The sequence below is a fragment of the Mesocricetus auratus genome, unplaced genomic scaffold (assembly GCF_017639785.1).
Source record: "Mesocricetus auratus isolate SY011 unplaced genomic scaffold, BCM_Maur_2.0 Super-Scaffold_100004, whole genome shotgun sequence".
NCBI classification, from domain to species: domain Eukaryota; kingdom Metazoa; phylum Chordata; class Mammalia; order Rodentia; family Cricetidae; genus Mesocricetus; species Mesocricetus auratus.
The window spans coordinates 44970864-44979564 of NW_024429189.1; positions in this window are offsets into that span (position 1 = coordinate 44970864).

Sequence of the window (8701 nt, forward strand, 5' to 3'; positions counted from 1 at the left end):
GTGGCACTAAAGGTTTTGCTGCTCATAGAAAGCAAGTAAACAGGGAAGGTTTTCACCCTTACATAAAAGCTGCTGCAGCTGTGCCTGGTACAGGTCAAGGTCCACCCCAAGTTCTCAGCCAAATTTGGCAGGGTATGGGTTTTGGAGATAAGAAAAAAGCAAGATTGAGAGGGTTATGGAGTCTTCCTCTGCATTTTCAGTCACTGAGACTAGGCATTGTGTATACAGGGTTACTCCAGCTCACATGTGAAAACTGGAGCTAGGAACCTCAGATGAGAGAGAACATGGCGTTTGTCTTTCTGGATCTGGGTTACCTCACTTAATACAGTATTTCCTAGTTCCATCCCCTTTACCTGCAAGCTTCTTGATTTCATCTTTCTTTACAGCTGAATAGTATTCCATAGTGTGTATGTATCATATTTTCATTATCCATTTGTCAGTTGAAGGTTGTTTCCATTTCCAAGCTATTATGAATAGAACAGCAACGAACACAGCTGAGCAAGTATCTGCAATAGGACGCTGAGTTCTTTGGACACATGCCAAGGATAGGTATAGCTGGGTCATAAGGGAGATTTTTTTAGCCTTTTGAGAATTCTCCATGCTGATTGCCAAAGCGGCTGCACCAGTTTGCAATGTAGTGGAGGGAGATTTTTCAACAAGTTCCTAAGTGATGCCGATAGGCAGCCTTTGGTTTTTCAGTTTGTAATATCCTTTTCTAAATATTTTCCGTATGTTTGACTTTGGTTTAGATTGCTGAAGAACACTGAGAAGTTGTGTATGTGTTTTCCTACATTGAAAACTAAGTATCTCCTTTTCCTCAGCTTAGTGTCAGTAAATACAAATGGCAATAAGAAACTGATATATAACAAATATAAGAAGTCTTACACAGTGGGATAGCCTCACTGAGGCACGATTTCTTACAGATGTGGATATTAAAAATCTTAGCAAGTTAATACCATTTCAGCATCAGAAAAAGAAACAGGATTATTCTTACATGATTTTAGTAAAGAGGGGAAAAGATAACATTCATTGTTTGATTACCAGTTCTGTTGTAGTGTCTGGAAGGCTACTAAGTGGATTGTATCGTTTCCTTTTCTAGAAACATTAACTCAAGAGCACCTGGACCCTGGGAGCTAAAGGTATGGTATGGCTAGAGAGTCTGACAGAAACGTTTAGTTACAATGTGAAGCTGCAGTTCTCTCAATGCACTGCGAGCTGAACGAATGTGATTGACAGCTGCATTTGCTCCTGAGGATGAAAAATGACCATGCTCTGAGAAAATGCACCTGTGCTTTGAAAAATATACCAACCCCTGCCAGTCCATCTGAGTGACTGCCCCAGAAAAGGGAATCCTAAGGTTACCCATTAGGAATTGAAGCCTGCATGACAAGGTCTATGTGACCTAGCCAAGATGCAGGTTGACCAAGGTCACAACCACGGTAGCATTTGTAAAAAACTGCCTACCCTACCATCCTGCTGCAGATGTTGGTGAAAGAAGACTTCAGGGGTTATTTTAAGAAAATTGTATTTGAGATATGAAACTCTGTTACAAGGTAAGTACTGTTTCCCACAAAAACTGGGAAAATATTGAGCACAGTCAGATGATGGAAGTACCTATTCCAAGATGCTCTTTAGGGTCTCTGCCGTTTGTAAGCAGTGTTCGACTAACTTTTTCTCATGTAGATAGTAATGTTATGTTCCATCCAGCAGCCAGATCAGATTGTTAGGGGTGTTTGTTCTATTGTTTTTATTTGTTTTTTTAATGCTGTAAAAAGAATTAAAGTTGTCTACTTCAGTGTCATTTATTAACTTATTCAACAATGTGATGTGTCAAAATATGTCCTTTGATTTTTTAAACTTTTTTTTTAAATAAATTCTGTTGTGTTCCATTGTGGCCCTAGGAAACTGTGTTTACATTCTTACTGTTGATCAGAAAAGACTTCTTTCTTTACCACATTAAGCTGGTTACTAAAGACTAGAGATGCCAGTGTGGCATCTGGGGCAAGGTAGAAGAAAAACAAATCGCAATTTCTAGCCTCTAGAACTGACTTCGAGAAGAGCTGAGGTAGTGGGTGAGTGCTCTGGGCAAGTGACCTGCTTTGGCAAGTAACGAGGTTCAGACAACACGGCAAACAAAACAGGGTGCTCGGAGAGCTGCCTCTACTCTATGACTACCAGTGCCTACTGAGGGCTCATCCACCATTAGGTGCCATCTGGGCTTACTTCTCCATTGGAAATTCTTAACGGTGCTTGTCTCGGCACTCTTATAGTTCTGGGAATTGCAGGCAATAAGGGATCTATAGGACATGTTTTGATGTAATTGGATTTTTAGTGTCTCAGAAAAAAAAGGGTAAGAGTGGTGGTGGCACATGCCTTTAATCCCAGCACTTCAGAGGCTGAGGCAGGCAGATCTCTGTGAGTTCGAGGCCAGCCTACTCTACGAAGTGAGTTCCAGGACAGTCTCCAAAGCTACACAGAGAAACCGTGTCTCAAAAAAACCAAAAGAAAAAGTTGTTGTCCTGCCATCCTGAGAGATGTGCAGAGTATCCGAAGTGCCTGGCTTCTGTCCCACAGGGTCAGTCTTTTAGAGCTTGCTGATGTAAGAAGCTTCCAACTCCCCCAAGAGCAGGTGTCACAGACAGTACCACAATGCCTCCTCCATACTGTTCCCTTATCTTTTAAAAATAGATAATAATTAGCAATGAAGACACAAGTACCTGCAACCCTACACTCCCAGTGGGCCACAAAATAGTCCATAAAAACAAAAATAAACAAATTCTTATCTAGCAGAGAAAGTTGGGTGATAGTGGAAAGCAGAAGAAATATGTACTACATGGGACTGTAAAGGATGAGACTTCAAAGTGACTTGATAAAAATCTACACTGAAGCAGCTCATCAATGATGAAGTGTGTTGTCAATGCTGTGTTACAATCCTGTGTAGGAGAAGACCATGCAAACATGTCAGTGCTGTGTTACAATCCTGTGTAGGAGAAGGCCATGCAAGCATGTCAGCGCTGTGTTACAATCCTGTGTAGGAGAAGACCATGCAAACATGTCAGTGCTGTGTTACAATACTGTGTAGGAGAAGGCCATGCAAACATGTCAGTGCTGTGTTACAATCTTGTACAGGAGAAGGCCATGCAAGCATGTCAGTGCTGTGTTACAATACTGTGTAGAGGAAGGCCATGCTAATATAGCTGTTGAGAATTCCCTCGAAGCAATCTCCACCTGGGTTTCAGAACTAGTTGCCCTGAAGCTATGCTGTCATGGAGACTTGCTATAATCAAGAGAAACAAAGAGTCAGAGCTGGCATCACCTTGTACATGGAGTGGGGGCAGTCATAGATGACCCCATCCCTGATCAGAAGAGGAATGCTGAGTGGAGAAAGCAGTCTTTGCCGCAGAGGGACCTCTTAGCTTTTGGACACCTGCTGCTTTATGATAGAACGATACTGTAAAGGGTGGCGTCCTGTTTTCTTTCCCAAAGAATCTTGATCTTTTTTATCATTTTTTATTTTAATTTTAAATAGCTTGTTTTACATGTCAATCCCAGTTCCCTCTCCCTCCCCTCCTCCCACATTCCCCTTTCCCCCCACCCTCCCACCCTATTGCCAAATCCTTCCACATAGGGGATATCTAGAGTCTGTCATTTCACTCTGGGTAGGGTCCAGGCACTCCCCTAAGAGTCCAGGCTGACAGAGCATCCCTCTTTGTGCTATAGGCACACGATGACTGTTTGTATTCCAGGGATAGACACTGATCCACAGCTCAGGGCCCCATAGGTTGCCCAGGCCTTCTCGCTGACACTCACATTTGGGGGGTCCAGATCAGTCCCATGCTGGCCTCCCCACTGTCGGTCTGGGGTCCAAGAGCTCTCCCCTGTTCAGATCAGCTGTCTCTGCTGGTTTTGCCAGCCCAATCATTGCCAATTTGCTCATCACTCCTCTCTCTCTGTCACTGGGTTCCTTGGGTTCAGTTCAGTGATTAATTGTGTGTTTGCCTCTGCTTCCATCAGTCACAGGATGGTTATAGACATCAAGTTCATTATCAGGAATGGGCATTCGAGGTGGTCTCTCCACTATTGCTTAGCTTGCCAATTGGTGTTATCCCTTTAGATCACTTGAGGTCACTCTGGTGCCTGATCTGTCTTCTATCCTATGATTCCCTCTTCCCCCTATTCTACCCCCACCCACTCAACTTCCTGTTCCCCCATGACCAACTCTCTTCCTCTTCACCCCCTCTCTTCTTCCCAGCTCCCACTCCCCCCCCCCCCACCCCTCGCTGTGTTCCCCATCTATTCAGAGGATCTTGTCTCAATCCTCTTCTCTTGGGTACTATGCATATATGCATATCTTTAAGGTTCCTTCCTGTTTCCCAGACTCTCTATCAGTGGAAGTGCAGACTGGCACTATCCTGATCCATGTCTAAAATCCATATATGAGTGAGTACATACCATGTTTGTCTTTTTGCGACTGGGTTACCTCACTCAGGATGGTTTCTTCCAATGCTATCCATTTACCTGCGAATTTCAAGATTCCATTGTTTTTTTTTTTTTTCTGCTGAGTAATACTCCATTGTGTAAATGTACCACATTTTCTCTATCCATTCTTCAGTTGAGGGGCATCTAGGTTGCTTCCAGGTTCTGGCTCTTACAAATAATGCTGCTATGAACATAGTGGAGCAGATGCCCTTGTTGTATGAATTTGCCTCATTTGGATATATGCCTAAGAGTGGAATTGCTGGGTCTAGTGGTAGATTAATTCCCATTTTCCTGAGGAATCTCCATACTGATTTCCAAAGAGGCTGTATGAGTCGGCACTCCCACCAGCAGTGGAGGAGTGTTCCCCTCTCTCCACATCCTCTCCAGCATAAATTGTCTTCAGTGTTTTTGATTTTAGCCATTCTGACAGGAGTAAGATGGTATCTCAGAGTTGTTTTGATTTGCATTTCCCTGATGGCTAAGGATGTTGAGCACTTTCTTAAGTGTCTCTTGGCCATTTTAGCCTCCTCTATTGAGAATTCTCTGTTTAATCCTATACCCCACCTTTTAATTGGATCCTTTGGTGTTTTGGAGACTTGTTTTTTGAGTTCTTTGTGAATTTTGGAGATTAGCCCTCTGTCAGATGTAGGGTTAGTGAATATCTTTTCCCATTCTGTGGCCTGCCTTTTTGTCTTTTTGACTGTGTCCTTTGCCTTACAGAAGCTTTTTAGTTTCAGAAGGTCCCATTTGTTAATTGTCCATCTCAGTGCCTGTGCCACTGGTGTTATGTTTAGGAAGTGGTCTCCTGTACCAACTCATTGAAGAGTATCTCCCACTTTCTGTCCTAAAAGTTTCAGTGTGGCTGGATTTATGTTGAGATCTGTCATCCATTTGGACTTAAGTTTTGTACAAGGCGATAAACATGGATCTATCTGCAGTCTTCTGCATACCAGTACCCAGTTATGCCAGCACCATTTGTTGAAGATGATTTCTTTTTTCCATTGTACAGTTTTAGCTTCTTTGTCAAAAATCAAGTGTTCATAGGTGTGTGGGTTAAAATTAGGGCTTTCGATTCGGTTCCATTGGTCTACCTGCCTATTTTTGTGCCAATACCAAGCTGTTTTCAGGACTATAGCTCTATAATAGAGCTTGAAGTTGGGTATGGTGATGCCTCCTGAAGTTCCTTTATTGTATAGGGTTGTTTTGGCTATCCTGGGCCTTTTGTTTTTCCATATAAAGTTGATTAATGTTCTTTCCAGGTCCTTGAAGAATTGTGATGGAATTTTGATAGGGATTGCATTGAATCTGTAGACTGCTTTTGGCAAGATTGCCATTTTTATTATGTTGATCCTACCAATCCAAGAGCATGGGAGATCTTTCCATTTTCTGGTATCTTCTTTGAGAATCTTGATCTTATTACAAGGTAGTTGCTTTTCTACATAGTAGACCACTTAAGGTTTCCCTGGGAAATGAAATGGGCCTCATTTCTTGCCACTTTCTGGGAATTATATCAGCACTTGAGCCAGCTGTGAAACAGCTAAAAGCAACCCTGAGTATGACAGTCCCCTTGAAATTAACCTAGGTAAATCTAAACCCAGTGAGAGGTGAATGACACAGGCAAGATATCTGAACTAGTATTTCTAACTGAGTATTAAATGTCCCTGAGAGTGAGAGTCATAAGAACTGTTGACGAGATTGCAAATTGGCTCAACACTTTCTAAAATATTTGCCAGTCCCTATTTAAGATAACCATGCAGTTCCCCAAATTCAGCAGTTCCATTGTTCACCATATATCCAACACACACGTGTGTGTTATCAAAAGACATACAAAAATGTCATTAGCATTAGTAACACTAGTTTCAAGTTGGAAATGATGCCAGTGTCTATCAACAGAAAGTGTAAAGTGAACAGGGTGTGCAATAACAAGGAAACGAGCAGATGTGCTCCACGTGACAACTTTAGCGAGTCTCACAGATGAGCAAAAGAGACCGACCAGCGAAAGAAAATGTGCTAAGCAATTCCCACTGGGAGAATGCAAAGACTAGCACGTGGCATGGGAAAGGCTGCAAAAGAAGCTTGGGGTGTGCTAATGTGCTTGTCTTCTGGACCAGGGTGGTGATAACTTTGTAATAATTCTTGACTATTATTCACAGCTTATGCATATTTATATTAATCACGTACTTCAATTGAAGTTTCTGATTTTCTTGTTTTGAGGCAAGGTCTCACTATGTATCCCTAGCAATGTAAACCAGGAGCTGGCTTCCAACTCACAGAGATCTACCCACCTCTACTTCCCAAGTACTGGCCAAAAAGGTGTGCACCACTTCACCAGTCTGAAGTTTGTTTGCTTTTTATTTGTTTTCAAGGCAGGGTTTCTTTATGTAGCCCTGGCTGTCTTGGAACTTACTCTGTAGACCAAGCTGGCCTCGGACTCAGAGGTCCGCCTGCCTCTGCCTCCTGAGTGCTGGGATTGAAGGCGTGCAGCACCACACCCAGAAAGTTCTTGTTTTTTAATGAGTAAAGTTAAATCAGCACAGTTTTACTAGAGCAGACAGCCCCGCGGTGTGAGGACAACAAACCTTGGAAGACAGGGCTTTCTTTACATGGCCTGTGTGTGCACGTGCCACTTGTATATGCTATGTGTGTACAGGTGCCTGCAGGGGCCTAAAAAGGACAGCAGATCTACTGGAGCTGGGTTGCAGGCAGAAGTCAGTGCTGGGAACTGAACTCTGGTCTTCAACAAGAGCACTACAAGCAGCAAGCAGCCATCTCTTCATCACCCACTTTCTTTATTTCTGCAATACTTGTGCAGCAAAAGTAGAAATGATCTTCTTTGGCCCCCACTGTGGGCAGGAAGGCATTACGATGAGAAAGTGGAAAACGGGAGGAGGAGGAGAAAGGTAGATGCTTAACATATAGGACAGAAAGAGTGACGTCATAGCCTAAGAGCCAAGTCCACCAGGAACGGAGACTATGAAGTCCTTTTCAGGGGCTGGAGTTCTAGGTCTGTGAATAAACACTTGTCTTATATGTGAGACCCTAACCAACCCCTAGGATTTCAAAAGTAAGTTAAAAATAATAATAAATTGCTTTTCAGAATCATACGGTGTTCTGGTAAGCTGTAAGGGAAGAAGGAGATGGGTGTTGCTCTTTAGAGCTACCTTAATTAGTAGACTGTGCTTAATAACCTTCCACTGAAGCGATTCTAAACCAAAATCACCAGGAAAAGTTAACTTTAAGACACCCTCAGGCCCATGGTGCGTCCATGTATCCAATCACTAGGGGAGGATACCAAGCTTGTACTTCCATCACCAGAGGTTCGCAAGTTTGAGGCCAGCCTGAGCTATACTGAGAAAAACAATGAAAAACACCCTCCACTGATTACAGTAAAAAGAGAGGTATGACTAGGAAACTGATTACAGATCAATTCTTTGATTAATATACATTCCCACCAAAGATGATAAGCCACCAGATATCTAAGGTAGAGTCTCACTGTATAGACCAGACTGCCCTTAAACTTACAGTCCTCCAGCCCCAGCCTTCAAATGTTGGAGCGGTTAGGTGCTGCCACCATGCCTACTAATCAGTTTTAGGAGAAGAAACCTGATGATCTAAGAAGACCGAAGGTGGGCCCTGTAGGGCACGTCTCTAATCACAGCACTCGGGACAGAGGCTGAAGTACCCACAAACCATTCTGTAGGCTACACTGTGAGTTCTGAGCTAGCCAGGACTACAGCAAGACCACATACATACACATACTCCACATGAGCCATTCTAGAAAAGGAAAAAACGACAAGAGGAGACTTACAGTCCCATTGGGAAGACTGAAGGAGTGTAGTTGACAAGAGCTATGAAACAGATAGGCAGGATGTCTCCACAGATAAAGGCGACCTGAGTTGGATTTCACAGTGGATGAGAGTGCTAGCTCCAGAAATTATTCTGCTGTCCTCACACATACCAGGGCACAACACACACACACACACACACACACACACACACACACACACACACACACACACACCACACCACGTACACACACATACTCACTAGTTTTAATTTTAAAAGAACTTTGAAAAACCTTGAGAGTTTATCCTCTGCAAAGTGATGAGTGATGTTAGCCTGCTGCTTAAGCAGAAGACCCAAGACTCCTGTGTCAGAGACAAAGGGTTTCAATCACCCACAGGGTTAGGGTTAGCACAGCTTCATGCTTTGACACAGGGCT